Source organism: Mus caroli, unplaced genomic scaffold, assembly GCF_978045245.1.
Source record: "Mus caroli unplaced genomic scaffold, Mus_caroli_1 scaffold_18, whole genome shotgun sequence".
In the NCBI taxonomy this organism is placed as follows: domain Eukaryota; kingdom Metazoa; phylum Chordata; class Mammalia; order Rodentia; family Muridae; genus Mus; species Mus caroli.
In genome coordinates this window covers 66,640,889-66,656,793 of record NW_028227273.1, presented here as the reverse complement: position 1 = coordinate 66,656,793, position 15,905 = coordinate 66,640,889, and the positions used below count along the sequence as shown (strand labels likewise).

Sequence of the window (15,905 nt, the reverse complement as noted above, 5' to 3'; positions counted from 1 at the left end):
ATGTGGACCCTTGTGTACTGATGGCTAGACCCGCTGGCCAGTAAACTCAGGGATCCTTCTGCTTTGTTTCAGGGATTTCTCTGTGTAGCCCTGGCTGTCCTGTAACTTGCTCTGTAGACCAGGCCGGCCTCAAACTCAGAGATCCGCCTGCCTCTGCCCCCTAAGTGCTGTGAATACAGGTATGTGCCACCACTGCCCGGCCTGTTTTCCCCTCAGCACTGGGGTTGCACCTGATCTCTTTTATGTGTGTGTGTTGGGGATTTCACCTCAGGTTCTAATTCTCATACAGCTTGTACACTCTACCCAGTGGGTCTTTTCTCCAGCCTATTGATTCGTTTATTTTTATTGAGACAAGAGCTGTCTTTTTAGCCCAGGCTGCCCTTGAACTTTGAGCAATCCTCCTGTCTCTGTCTCCTCGGAGTTGGGGTTATAGAGGTGGGCACAAAGTCCAGATGAGTAGCTGTTGCTGATGAGCTTAGACAAACTTCATTCTAAATGTTTCATAAGAATAAGAAAATGAAGACATCCGGCACGACGGCTCACAGATATAATCTTAGTACTCACTGAGGACTGAGTACAGGGCAGGAGGATCCAGACTTTGAGGCCAGCCTGAGCTACCAAGTCAGATGATGGTAATAATAATCATAACACATTCTAGGATCTATGTCTGATTTCTGCTGATGCCACAAACATCTCAGGAGATGCCTGAATGTGCGGTGAGGTCAGTAGGGCAGACAGACCAAGAAATGCTGAGATTTGAGGAAGCTCAGCCTCTCCTGTACCTCCCCAACCCCCAGCCACCCCAAGGCTACCCCATTGTAGGAGGGAAGAGGGCTGTTTCCTTCGCCTCTGGGGCAGGCGAGCAAAGGCTGGTGGCACTGCCGACACGGCCCGCCGTTCTCCCTGTGATGGATGGCAGCAGCTAGAGCTGCTGTTCCAATTTGTTCCCCATTTGGACAGCCGCTTTACCCACAATTCACCTTGTCAGGGCCACAAATCACTGTGGACAACCAGGCTTAGGGAATAGAGAAGCCCCAGAAGAAAGGGGCCCTGGGCTGGAGAGGACCCCGGGCTGGGGAGGATCCTGGGCTGGGGAGCAGGCCTGTGGGGCTGGGGAGGCAGGGTAGAGGGACTCCTTTCTAGGTGTTCCCTCCCACCAGGCCTGCCTCCTGCTAGCCCTAGCCAGCCCAGGATCTAGATGACACTTTACCCAGGTAGGCTTGCCCTCTCCTAGGACCCTCCATCCCTCAGAAGTCAGTAGGGGGTCCTTTGACCAACACTTCTTAAGCCTTAGGCTTGTCCATACTTCCTGCCATGTCCTGGGGCTGACCATGCATACTCGAGTCACAGGACATATAAGGAACAGCCACCCAGAGGGACGATAGCTGGAGGAGCAGAGGAGGCCTGCGGCAGAGACAGCCTCTCTTCTGTCCTTCACAGCTCTGTGAAGGCTCATCTCTCATAAAAGCCCATCCGTGGACACGTGGTGTCGGGTCCCTGGCACAAGGCTGGGTGCCAATGGTAGGTGTTTTTCCTTTCTGGGAGCCTTCCCTGCCCAGGGCTGGAGCATGGGTCCCTTTCCTTGCTCACCCACACGTGGGTTCAGAGGTCACAGTGTCATGATGTGATACATCCTCCTTCCCCCTCTCCCCCTCCCCAGCTCACCTCAAGCAGGCACCTTACTTTTGTCTAGGGGTATGAGCCCAGCCGCCACAGCTGCTCCTGTGACCAACCCTTGTCGCCCACTGTCTGCTAATGGTGACAGAGGAGGGAGCAGTACAGATCTACACAAGCTGCCACAGCCCGTGAAGAATGACCGGGCCTCGGGCAGGCATCACTCTCCCTGCCTGGCAACCATGTTACTGGGCTGAGCTGGTTGGAAGAAGCTGAAGTCCCTCAGAGCAGTGCCCCAGGATGTGTTCTCTCTCTCTTGGTCCCAGTCAAGGAAGGCCTTGGAAAGTGGTTGGGGTTGGGCAAAGCTGAAGAGCTAGAGCAGAGGGCGGAGGGCGGGGTGACCGCTGGCTGGTGCGGTCATTTTGCATTTAACTCATACATAGGTCAGACTAGGGATCTGTGCCCATTAGGCCTGCATTCTGCTGAGGGGCTAGTCTCCAGTACCCTCAGTTTACCTTTATGCAGAATGGGCCAAGGCACCCAACTTCCCTCCTCCCAGGGAGGCAGAAGGGGAAGGGGAGTTCTGGCAGTTTTCTCTGAAACTGTGTAACTTTAATTTTTTTCAAAGCCTACTTTTCAAAGCCTAATGATGGTTTCTTAAATGTTCTAACCTCCCTTCTAGCCTACCACCTACGGGGGTGGAGTGTGTGTGGGAAAGTGGACCTGTGTAGAAAGGTTCTTTGGAGCAACTCCCATCTGCGCTGTCTGGAAACAGGCAGTTCAGCTCACAGGTCAGCAGGAGGCAGCAGCTCGATCCACTCTCAAGCAATTCATGGATCCATCAGCAGTCCAGTTCAGCAGTGTCAGGATAGCAGCAGCTAGCCCAACCCAGCAGCAACAGCCAGGCCTCAGCTGAATTGGCACGAGTCAGCAGGAGGGATTTGGATCGCCAGGAACACCAGGAGAAGTTCTTGACTGTTGTGTGCCTCTCTTAACAAAGTGAAGACCAGCAGACTTGAGGTCAACAAGCCTTGCACAGCTCGTTCTGTAAGCAAGCTTAGCTCAGCCACCATCACTGTCCATCCAGTCCTTTTGATACGCCCTCCAAGCATCACGTGTCCTCCATGGGTCTGTCTCAGCTGACATCACTCTGCCATCAGGCCAGAGTTCGAAAAATCGACAAGAAACTGCAACACACCACTAAAAGATTTTTGGTGCATTTCTCTCTATGGAGTCCCAACAGATGCAGCTCAACTATGCAGTGTAAGGTGGACCAATACCTGCATGTCATTATTGGAGAAATCTTACATCACGAGTCCTTTCACGTGCTTGCTTTAGCAGAACATCCTTTCTCCTGTGTCTGCTTCAGGGAAACATCCCTTCATGTGTTTGTCTTAGCAGAACACTATCCAACACAACTGACTTTCCAAAGAACCCTTAAGTTTCAGGCCTGGGAGGCAGAGATACCATCACACACACACACACACACACACACACACACACACACACACACCCTCCGCCTCCCCAGGTTGGGCAGCACCTCCCCAGTGCGCCCCGCTGGAAGGTTTGAAATCCTGGGTTAGATTAAGGCCATCCTGATCATTTCTCCTGCCTCCTCCTCTCCTAGTTTTTTTTTTTTTTTTTTTTTTTATATAGCTTAGCTAAACGCTCAGAGTGTAGCTGAGGCTGGCCTGGAACTCCTGTAGACTGTGTGCTATCACTGCCCAGGGTTAAGGGCCCGCCCACTCCAGACCTCTCCGTTACCTTTAGACAGATGGGTGCTGTCTGTGAGAGGTGTCAACTCCAAGATCCTTGGCAGGGTCTCCCAGTCTCCTGTGAATCACAAGAAAGGCTCCTCTGCCTGCATTGATCCCCACCCCTACCCTCACCCCTACCAGGGTCCACAGCTTGTGTAAGGGCTTGTGTAAACTTGTGTAAGCTGTGTGTATCGGAAGGCTGCTTAGCTGGTAACATCTGACTGGCACTGGCAAAGGGGGGCTGGGGAACTGCCTACCCAGCCATCACAGGGCTGCCTCCAGGGCTGGCCAGTTTTAGACAGAGTCCTTCTGGTTGGAGCTGTGGAACCCCCATGGACTTCCTTACCTCTCTTCACATTTCAAGGTCCCTTCCTGCCACCTTTTGATCAGACTGAAACCTCCTGTATCTGCTACAGCAAAAAGAGACTCTTCACGGTTATGGCTTGGTCTTTCACCTGTGTCCACTTCAGGAAAAGAGTCCTTCATGTGCTTGCCCCAGCAAAATTCTGTCCAATACAACTGACTTTCCAAAGAACCCTTATGTTTCCACTTTAGTCCTATTTGTATGTGTTTGGAGCAGTGAACCCCACACTAGGGCAGGAATCAAATATCTTTGTTTTTTGTTTTTGTTTTGGTCAGGGTCACTTGTAGCTCTGGATGGCCTTGAACTTGCTATATAGCCAAAGCGGACCCTGAACTTCTGATCCTCCTGCCTCCACTTTCCAAGTAGCACAGATGTGAATCACCACACACAGGGCAGCTCACAACAGCCTGGAACTCCAGTTCCAGGGGATCCAATGCCCTCTTCTGGCCTTCAGAAGCATTGCAGGTATGCAGTGCACAACCATACAACACACACACACATACACACAAACACACACACACACACACACACACACTACAGAAATGTCCACAGAGACACTGGGATTTCCCTGGCAGCCCTCCTTTTCTCTCCAGGCAGTCAACCCCTTGCCTATTGTAAGGAGCCGTCCTCACATTCGCCATTATAAGATGGCACTGACACCTGTGTTCTAAGTAATAAACAAACCATCTGCACATGCGCTGGGGTAGTTTCCCACCCCATGTGCTCTGCCTTTCCTGTGACGACAACTCTGGCTGATGGGCTGCAGCCAATCAGGGAGTGACACGTCCGAGGCGGAGGACAGTCCTCCATAAGAGGGAGGGGGCTCCGCCATCTCTCTCTCTCTCTGGCTCTCTTCTCCACTGGCTCCTGATGGGGTAAGCAATAAAGCTTGTGCCGCAGAAGATTCCGGTTGCCCTGAGTGTGTTCTTACCAGGGGGAACAAAAGCGGCGAGCAACAAATGGTGCTGAAACCCGGGAGCTACTACATCATGGGGAAGGAGCGGTTAATGAAGTGTTCCCGGAAAACAGACTGTTGAGAAGGATCTGGTGTGGATTCAGAACTCTTCAGCTGGGGAACTGTGGTAATGAAGTGTTCCCACAAAACAGACTGTTGAGAAGGATCCGGCGTGGGTTCAGAACTCTTCAGCTGGGGAACGGATGCGCGTTCGTTACAGCTTTACAAGGTATGTCTGGTCTTGAACTTTCTCTAGTGTTAAAAGCCCTTTTATTTCTTTTCACATGTCAACAAGTGGTTAAGGCAGGGTGGAGAATTCTGGACAAAATTCAAGACAGTCTATCAGAAGTAAAGCGGGGAGAGAGAGCAGGAAAAAAGAGAAAGCATGGCGCGCCAAATAAGTATACAGGCCTTTCCACGGGTCTTGAACCCAAGGAAAAGTTAATGTCAGGGAAGAATACCTGGGGAGAGACTAGAAGGAAAGAGGAGAAAAAACAAAGGAAAAAAGAAAAGTTAATGTCAGGGAAAAATACCTGGGGAGAGATTAGAAGGAAAGAGGAGAAAAAAGATGAGTTTAAAGAGCCAGTTCTTAGTAGCTGTGAATCAGATAAAGAAATTAGCTCTTCTGAGAAAACAGACTTAGAGGAGGGAGCAGCTCATTATGAGAGAGAAATGCGAGCTTATAGGTCAAGAAAAAAGCCAAAAGCGGCTGGCAAAGGCCAGCTTGCTGCTCGGCCTCAGGGCAGTCGGCTTCAAGGTCATAGTGCATCTCCGCCCTATGCGGAGCCCCCGCCTCGCGTAGTGCGTCAGCCCTGCACAGAGAGGCAGTGCACAGAGAGGCAGTGCGCAGACTCGTTCATTTCAAGAGAGGCACAAAGGAAGATACAACAGGCATTTCCGGTCTTTGAAGGAGCCGAGGGTGGGCGTGTTCACGCTCCGGTTAATTATACACAGATTAAAGAGCTTGCCGAATCGGTTCGTAAATATGGAGCCAATGCTAATTTCACCTTGGTGCAGTTAGGCAGGCTTGCTGGCGAGGCATTAACTCCTGCCGTCTGGCAAATGATTGCAAAAGCCGCTCTCCCCAGTGCGGGCAAATATATGGAATGGAGAGCTCTATGGCAAGAGGCTGCACAAACGCAGGCCCGAGCAAATGCTGCCGCTTTGACTCCAGAGCAGAGAGATTGGACCTTTGACCTGTTAACGGGTCAGGGAGCTTATACCGCTGATCAAACAAATTATCACTGGGGAGCTTATGCCCAAATTTCCTCCACGGCTATTAAGGCCTGGAAGGCACTCTCCCGAACAGGTGAAGCCACTGGACAATTAACAAAGATACAGCGGCTGAACGTCATTGTTCAGAGCCAGATAGGCCCAAAGAAATGGTTAAATGGAAAGATGTTTTAAGTAACAAATGGAAAGGACCAGATCCTATTTTGATAGGATCCAGGGGAGCTGTTTGTGTTTTTCCACAGAATGAAGACAACCCATTTTGGATACCAGAAAGACTCACCCGAAAAATCCAGATGTCCCTCATCATGGTGATGCCCAGGGCGACAACAGCAAAGGGAAAGCAGCATTGGGAGATACAGAATTGGACGGCTAAATTTGAACAGACCCTTTGAAAATTGAGACTTGCCCCACGCACTTGGACCTGTCCCTGACCTAAGGACTATCTTTTCAACATTTTCCTTCTTTAAAGAATGGGTGGGGGTGGAATTATTTGGAGCTGTTCTTTGCTGTGGATTAGTGTTGCTTCTCTGATTGGTCTGTAAGCTTAAGGCCCAAATTAGGAGAGACACGGTGGTTATTTCCCAGGCGCTTGCAGCACTAGAACATGGTGCTTCCCCTGATATATGGTTATCTATGCTTAAGCAATAGGTCGCTGGCCACTCAGCTCTTGCACCCCACGAGGCTAGTCTCATTGCACGGGATAGAGTGAGTGTGCTTCAGCAGCCCGAGAGAGTTGCACGGCTAAGCACTGCAGTAGAAGGGCTCTGTGGCATTTATGAGCCTATTCTAGGGAGACATGTCATCTTTCAAGAAGGTTGAGTGTCCAAGTGTCCTTCCCCCAGGAAAAATGACACGGGAGCAGACCAAGACCCCTTCGGGTGATGAGCCTGGGAGGAGGTTTTGTGTAAAGCCCCTATTTTACACACTGGGGATTTGACCTCTATCTCCACTCTCATTATTATGGGTGGCCTATTGCTCTTAAATAAAAGAAAAGGGGGAGATGTAAGGAGCCGTCCTCACATTCGCCATTATAAGATGGCACTGACACCTGTGTTCTAAGTAATAAACAAACCATCTGCACATGCGCTGGGGTAGTTTCCCACCCCATGTGCTCTGCCTTTCCTGTGACGACAACTCTGGCTGATGGGCTGCAGCCAATCAGGGAGTGACACGTCCGAGGCGGAGGACAGTCCTCCATAAGAGGGAGGGGGCTCCGCCATCTCTCTCTCTCTCTGGCTCTCTTCTCCACTGGCTCCTGATGGGGTAAGCAATAAAGCTTGTGCCGCAGAAGATTCCGGTTGCCCTGAGTGTGTTCTTACCAGGGGGAACAAAAGCGGCGGGCAACAGCCTATCAACAAAATAACACATGAGAATTCCAGGATGATTCTAGCTCCCGCCCCCCACGTGCCCATTAATGAACCTGTACAGTTGAGTGCCAGAAGTCTATAATTTTACCCACATGCCTTCCCAAACAGACAGGGCTGAGCAAGCACCATGGTGGCTACCAGGATGATGGCCTGATGGGTGGGGCTGGGGATGGGTGGGGCCAGGACAGCTTGTGAAGGCCTTCTCAGTTTAGGACCAGGCATGACGATGCATAACTCAAACCTATCTATAACCCCAGCATGTGTAGACTGAGGCAGGAGGCTAGAGAGAGGCCCAGGCCAAGCAGGGCTATAGAGTAAGACCCTCTTTCAAAAGCCAGGAGAAAAAAGTGATTAAAACAAGTGAGTTCTATTTTTGGTTCTGGTGTGAATAGATGTATAATTTGCAAAAACCTAAACTGGAGGCCTTGGGGCAGACTCCCTGGGCCCAGTGGGACCTTGTCTGTCCTGATCAGGTGTCCTGAGCCCAGAGCTTGCCTTTTTGGTGCTGGAGGAATGGTCAGGAGTCCTGAGCAAGGGGGGGGGGTGAAAGTGCAGGCATCAGGGGCTGTCTGTGGCTCTTCCATTAACAAAGAGCCAGTCGCAGACTGGTGCAAAGCTGGCGATAAGAAATGGTTCCCCCTGGGCAGGGTACCAAGAGGGCTCCATTCACTGTCCCAAGTGACTCTGGGCCTCCGTTTTCCTTCCTTATTCACGGTGGAGATGGAAAGCACTGTCTTGAGTAGGCCAGGCTGGAGGTGTTGGAGATTCAGCACACAGCATGCTGAGATCTGTGTTCTTTTCTGGGTTCCAGCCCTCGCTCTGCTGCTCACGGTCCTGCATGCTCTGGGGTCAGCCCCTCGCCTTCCCTCCCATGGAGCAGTGATGGGTGGGTCTGAGCCTGACCTCTGGACTGTGTCTCTGAGTGGTTCTCCTTAAGATGCTCTGCCATCCTCCCTGGGGCTCTGCTGCCCCCAGCACAGCAGGCTGTCTACCAGTTGTGGGGCGGTGGGCTGCACACAGACAGCCTGGTCTCCAGTCAAGCATAGGTCTTGAACCCTGAGGGACCGAATGGGTGGTGATTTCCACCTCCATGGGACAGAGTCTTCTGTTGAAGGTACCGCCCCCACAGCTCCCTCCATCCCCCCCTCTGCCCCCAGCAGGAGAGGTATGTGACTATAAGAAACGCAGACAATGTCCCAAGCTCCTGGCATTCTGGCTACACTCCACCCCCACAGTTACCTGACTACAGCTGATGTATTAAGATAGTGGATAACACCAAACAACACACTAAGCCAAGGTGGTGCCACGTGAAAGAGGTTTATTGTGAGGGAGAGACAAAGGGGTGGCAGGGTGGGCAGAAGGGGAGTGAAGAGAGAGAGAGAAAGAGGGGGGTTCTTATTTATATGGAAAGTGATGTAACACAAGTAAGGGTGGGAGGTGAGCCAAGTGGGTTCTGGGATATGGTGGTCATTGGCTTGGCAACCGGCCTGCGGGTCGTGAGTCACGTTGTTAGTGCCTGGGTTTGGAATGTTCTGGTACTAACATACCTCCCCCCTTCTTGTTATTATAAAAGGAAGCAAAGAAAAAGAGAAGGAGAAGCTGATGGTGAAAAGGGAACGAGGGTGTTGTGTCTCTTAAACTGTTTCCTGCTGTCTTGGGGCATCGTCAATTTCGGGGCTTTCACCATTGAGATCCGCTTGATAATCGTCTGAATCAGGTTCCTCTATGGACATTGGCTCTTCCGTGGGCAGCGACTGGTAATCCTGTAACAGGAGCTGATTAAGAGTTTGGTTAGAAATTTTTTGTATCTGTTGTTGAAGGAATGTAGAGAAGATTAATGAGGCAAGGAGCGAATAAAGATGTCAGGAAGATGACTAGGAAAGGTGTCACAAAAGGGAGTATCCACTTCAATATAGGATTTTCAAAAATCCCAGAACTAGAGGTCTCACAGTCTCTAAAGTTTTTGATGTCTGCCTGTAGCTACTGGATTTTATTTTTTCACTATCCTGAATTGGTTGATGTAGAAACAGCATTCTTCTTGGAGGAATAGCAAGGGCCACCTTCTTTAGCTGTCAGGACATTTAGCCCCCATTGGTTTTGAAGCACCACAGCTGCCAAAGAATCAATCTGTTTCTGGATAGTGTCTTAGTCAGGGTTTCTATTCCTGCACAAACATCACGACCAAGAAGCACTTGGGGAGGAGAGGGTTTATTCAGCTTACACTTCCACATTGCTGTTCATCACCAAAGGAAGTCAGGACTGGAACTCAAGCAGGTCAGAAAGCAGGAGCTGCTGCAGAGGCCATGGAGGGATGTTCCTTACTGGCTTGCTTCCACTTGCTTGCTCAGCTTGCTTTCTTAAAGAACCCAAGACTACCAGCCCAGGGATGGTACCACCCACATGGGGCCCTTCCCCCCTAGATCACTAATTGAGAAAATGCCCCACAGCTGGATCTCATGGAGGCATTTCCCCAACTGAAGCTCCTTTCTCTGTGGTAACTCCAGCTGTGTCAAGTTGACACACACCCAGCCAGTGCAGATAGTACAGATATTAAGTCATTTCCTGAACGTTGCTTTTAAACTGGGATAGGGGACCAGATGGGTGGCCTTGGCATCTTCTAGAACTTAACAGAGCATGGTTTTTGTTAGGGTCAATGTGTATGAAAAAAGGGTCATCTTTAGGTGGAGGAATGAAAGATTTAAGGTGAGACAGATGGACCCAATGAGAGAGTCCCTCGAGTTTAGCAGCTGTAGGGGGTCACAAGCATTACCTTAAAAGGGCCCTGACATTTGGGAGAAAGCGGTAAGGGCCGATGATCTGGAGGAGATAAAAGAACTTGGTCTCCAATGTTGACAGGCAGTGGACAGGAGACATAGTGCGGCTGAGGTAGGTGGTGGTCAGAAAAGTTCCATAGAAGAGAACGGAGATGGGAAAGTAATGGGGTAAGCAAATGGTGTGGGAGGGGAGAGCACTTGGGTGAAAGACCAGGAGTTAGGACTGGATGCCCATACATGAGGGCAAAAGGTGAGATGAGGAGAGGTCGCCTGGGGAGAGCTCGGAGCCTGAAAGAGCCAGAGGTAGGAGTTTTACCCAATCAAGGTGAAGTTCTTGTGACAGCTTAACAAGAGTGGTTTTTAAAGAGCGGCTAGTTCTTTCTACCTTACCTGAAGAGTGAGGGTGGAAGGGAATATGAAAATGCCAGGGGATGTCTAGGACCTTAGAAAGGATTTGAGAAACTTAGGAAGTAAATTCAGGACCATTTGTCTGATTGGAGAGAGGCTGGGACACCAAACCGGGGGATGATCTCTCAGAGGAGGAGATCAGAGACTGTCTGAGCCCTTTTGTTACTTGTGGGAAATGCCTCTACCCACCCCGAGAAGGTGTCCACCAAGACCAGGAGGTACTTGGCACATCTGATGGTGGGCATGTGGGTAAAGTCATGCTGTCAGTTAGTTCCAGGAAGGGAACTTCTAGCCTGATGGGTAGGAAAAGGGGTGCTACAATACTTTGAGTTGGAGTCAGACATCTGACAGATTTTACAAGAAGCAGTGATAGATTTTAAGAAGTGTAAATCTTCAGGAGTAGGCTGTAGGTGAGTCTTAACAAAAGAAGACAGTGCTTGCTGTTAGGATGGAAGAGTTGGTGAAGGTAGGACATTGTTTGACGGGTGTCAGGGGATGAAGGTGGAGATGTAGGTTGTAGAGTAAGAATGTCCTGGGGAAGATCAGTCTAGGCCCCTAAGGGCCACAGCTCTAGCTGCCTCATTGGCTCGATTATTTCCCTCAGAGACAATAGAGTCATCCCTCTGGTGAGATCTGTAGTGGATGATCCCAATAGCTGTGGGGAGATGGGAGGCTTTTAGCATGGCCATACTTTGGTTTGCATTAGTGATCCTCCTTTTGTGGTAAGTAACTCGTGCTCCTTCCAGATAGCAGCTTGGGGACAGGAGGATTTTTTTGTTGTTTTTTGATTTTTTGAGACAGGGTTTCTCTGTATAGCCCTGGCTGTCCTGGAACTCACTCTGTAGACCAGGCTGGCCTCGAACTCAGAAATCTGCCTGCCTCTGCCTCCTGAGTGCTGGGATTAAAGGTGTACACCACCACGCCCGACTTGGGACAGGAGGATTTGAAAAGCATATTTGGGATCTGTGTAGATGTTGAGGGATTGTCCTTGTTCCAGTCCAAAAGCACCGGTAAGTTCTGCTTGCTGATTGGTAGTACGGGCAGGAAGGGCCTGTGCCTCCATCACATTGATGTCCGATACTATGGCATAGCTGGCTCTTCTGGCTCCTTCATGCAAAAAGGAGCTGCCATGTGTATACCAAGTATAGATGGCCTGAGGCGATGTGCCCTCCTGTATAGTGAAGGATGAGGTAATAGATCCTCTAAAGTTTCAGTGCAGGAGTGAGATAGGGAGCGGTTAGTATTTGGTCGAGGAAGAAGATTGGAAATACTGAGAGGTGGGCATAATTGGAAGGTGAGTATGGGGTCTTCTATTAGTGCTACCTGAAGAGAAAGAACCCTGGAGGGAGGTAGAGTCTGTAAGCTTTTATAAGTTAGGAGCTGTGACAGGTTATGAGAAGAGAAGACAGTTATAGGCAACCCAAAAGTTAGGTTTTGTTGTTTTTGACTCTCGAATAAGGAGTTCAGAGGGTGCTAGGGTATGAATAGAAGGTGACTATCCCTGGATGGTTAGATCTAGTTTCTTTGACAAGTACGCCACAGGCTCAAAAGAAGGTCCCATTTGGTGACCCAAGACTCCAAGGGCAAATCCCTCCTTTTCAGTTACATAGAGGGAAAAAGGATGAGTCAGGTCAGGGAGATGATGTAGCCTCCCTCAGCCTTGAAGCAGGCTGATTCAGACTTTGCTGCCACTGAATATGAGATCATCTGGGGTGTAGCCTTCCGATTTAGATGGCTATATTGTTATGTCAACTACCTGCTCTTCTCTGAGACTCTGCTTGTGGGGCGCCACCCCACATGTCGCCATTATAAGATGGCGCCGACATCGCCTGCCTCTGGAGATGAACAAGTGATCCGCGCATGTGCTGGCATTAACCGTTCATGGTGCCAGGTGCCCGCCTGACAACGTCACCTCGGGTGACAAGAATTTGGCCTATAGGGAATCGCCACGTCCGAGGCGAGAGAAATCTCCTATTTAAGGGAGGCGGTTTTCGGGCTTGGGGTCTCCGCCTTGAGAAGCTGATGCTCTCCCTCTCAAGACGCATTAAAGCTTGCCACAGAAGGATCCTGTTTGTGTGCTACGTTGTTTCTTGCTGGCGGGAAAATTAGCGCGGGACATTTGGTGCCGAAAAACCCGGGAATTGTGACCAGACCATCGTCAGCACCTTCGGAGACCCCTCGGCGACGGGGAGGGTTCAGAACTGTGGCTAGACTACGCATCGGAAATGTATGCCTGAACATGAACTCTTTTCTTTAACTCTTTCCCAGGCATTGGGTTTGTCCGGATTGTGGTTTGGATTTCCAGAGGCCATTATCATCGTTATTTTAGCTCTTCTACTCTTCCTCCTGGCCAGTTATATCTGTGAACATAGGCGGTGGTGTTAACAAGTTTCCAACAGCATATCAGTCCGTTGTAGATAAGCGGCGTTGCACTCCATCGCGGCGCCAAATTAGTCTCTGGTAAATAAAAGAGCAGAAAGGCGAGCCGTACTTTCGGTTTCTCGCTGTTGCCGTAAGTCGGACGTAGATAAGCCGTGGGCCGCGCCAAGACATCTTTTTGATTCTAAAAGTGACTTAAGGCGGACGTAGATAAGCTGCGGTTACTTTTGACCCGTTATGGGGTCGTCACAGTCAATCCAAACATCACTTGAAAATCTCCTTAAGAAAAGAGACCTAAAGCTAGGGGACAAGGTTCTTAAGCACTTTGTTGAGGAGGTAGATAGAGTTGCCCCTTGGTATGCCGTTTCTGGCTCCTTGACCTTGGCCTCATGGAAAAAATTGGGGAAGGATCTTGATTTGTGCCCCGACTTACGTATGGGCACCAAAGCAGTTTGGAAGATGATCAAAAACTGCCTTGAGGATGAAACATGTGAGGAAGTCAGAAAAAAGGGACAAATAGCGTTGGAGACCGTTCAGGATGGCATGTCAGAATCTGAGCGTAGTGAGAGGATGGGTGCACGTGCACAAACTAGGAAGAGGATCCCAAAGAATAAAAGTGAAAAAGGACCTCCCAGGAAGCCTAAGAGGGCGGGAGAGAGGGGAACAAGCAGTATACCTGCCTCCCCACATGAGGAATCGGACTCCGAGGGAGTACCGATTTTTCAACCTATATCTAAGCCTGGGTTGTACCCAACCCAAGAGCTTGAAGCACTCAATATTCAAAGCTCTGAAGAGTCATCCGGAGCAGAGAGTGGGAGACTAGATACAGAGGAAGAGGAAGAACTTGATGAGGAAGCAACCAGATATGAGAGAGAGAGGTATTATCCTGATGAGAGGCCGTTAAATAAACGGACCTCTAAACCTGCCATTTCAACAAAACCTAATGCTTTACCCAGGAATCCCGTACAGACAGTTCCCTCTGCCCCACCACCTTATGAGATACGCCCTAAAGCTTTCTCATTGTTACCTGAAAAGGTGCATCGCAAGCTCAGGCTCGCTTACCCTGTCTATGAGCAAGATGGTGGGAGAGTATATGCTCCTGTTGATTATAACCAAATAAAGGAGCTTGCAGAATCAGTTAGAAAGTTTGGAGCAAATGCCAGTTTTACTCTAATGCAGTTAGATCGACTGGCATTAACCACCCTGACGCCCAGTGACTGGCAAACAGTGGCGAAAGCTGTGCTACCAAGCATGGGACAATACATGGAATGGAAGGCCCTATGGCATGAGGCGGCACAGGCCCAGGCTAGGACTAATGCCGCAGCCCTGACCCCAGAGCAAAGAGACTGGACCTTTGAACTCCTTACAGGACAGGGTCCTTATGCAGCAGATCAGGTCAATTATCATTGGGGAGCTTATGCCCAAATATCCAGTACTGCTATACGAGCATGGAAATCACTCAACCGTAAAGGAGAAACTAGTAATCAGCTCACCAAGATTATACAGGGACCTCAGGAACCATTCTCAGACTATGTGGCCAGGATGATGGAGGTAGCAGGAAAGATTTTCGGGGATCCTGATTGTGCCGGTCCCTTTATAGAGCAATTAATCTTTGAACAAGCCACTCAGGAGTGCAGAAGTGCAATAGCGCCGAGGAAAAACAAGGGATTGTCAGAATGGCTTAGAATATGTAGAGAGATTGGTGGACCGTTGAGTAACTCTGGGCTCGCCGCAGCCATTTTACAGGCACAAAGGCGACCTCCCCCTACGGGGGGCAGCAGTCGCACCTGCTTCAACTGTGGGAAATCAGGGCATCTCGCAAAAGATTGCCGGGCACCTAAGCAAAACCAGAGAACTCTTACCCTATGTTCCCGATGTGGAAAGGGTTACCATCCAGTCAGTCAATGCAGATCAACTAGAGACATTAAAGGCAACCTCCTCCCGCCTGCTATCCCTGTTAGACAGGAGCCAAAAAACGGGCCTGCGGGCCCCCGGCCCCGGGGCCCTCAAAAATACGGGACCCAATTCGCTGGGACCAGTTCCCTGAGCGAGGAGGCAGATCAAGCCAAGGCACAAGAATGGACTTGTGCGCCACCACCTCAATCTTATTAACACCTCAGATGGGGGTTCAACCTGTCCCTGCCATGCCCTTAGGGCCTCCCATACCGGACAACGCGGTGGGACTTATCATTGGCCGTGGTGCCCTTACCGCATGCGGACTAATAGTCCATCCAGGCATAACAGATAATCAACACATCCCAAATATGCAGATTCTATGCTCCAGCCCTCATGGTGTATTTTCTATTAAAAAAGGGGACAGGATTGCTCAGCTCCTCCTCCTCCCGCTGCTGGGAGAATTACCCAATCAAGATAAAAAACTTATGGGATCTTCAGAAATGGATTCGGCCTATTTGACATTGTCACTTGATTCGCGCCCGAAATTAATCCTTAACATAAATGGTAAAAATTTTGAGGGCATTCTTGACACCGGAGCTGATAAGAGTATTATTTCCACACATTGGTGGCCTAAAGCTTGGCCAGTGACAAAATCTTCTCATTCTTTACAAGGCCTGGGGTATCAATCCAGTCCAGACATTAGTACCAACCGGCTGGTCTGGACGTCACCAGAGGGTTTAAAAGGATGCTTTTCCCCCTACGTTCTACCCCTACCTGTAAATCTCTGGGGGAGAGATGTCATGACAGATTTAGGACTGACTCTGACCAATGATTATTCATTACGTCTTAGAGAAATGATGGAGAAAATGGGTTATCAAGAAGGCCAGGGTTTGGGACGCCATGAACAAGGCGAACCGCGCCCAATCTCACACAAGGCCAATAAGGACAGAGCAGGCCTGGGTTTTTCCTAGGCGCCACTGAGGCAGTACGACCTATACCATGGAAAACGGAGGATCCTGTGTGGGTTCCTCAGTGGCCGCTAACCTCCGAGAAATTGAGCGTTGTAACACAAATTATTGCAGAACAACTAAAACTCGGCCATATTGAACCCTCTACTTCCCCCTGGAACACCCCCATATTTGTAATAAAGAAAAAGTC

At 49.9% G+C, this 15,905-nt stretch overlaps 1 long non-coding RNA gene across 1 annotated transcript in view; it reads right to left on the bottom strand.

Moving 5' to 3' along the window:
* Window positions 1–8,598: 8,598 nt before the first annotated feature.
* Window positions 8,599–15,905, bottom strand: part of LOC110284271 (uncharacterized) — a 30,593-nt gene continuing 23,286 nt past the window's right edge. Inside the window, exon 4 of the long non-coding RNA XR_002376914.2 lies at window positions 8,599–9,065. This is a non-coding gene — a long non-coding RNA (uncharacterized LOC110284271). The remainder of the gene's footprint in view (window positions 9,066–15,905) is intronic.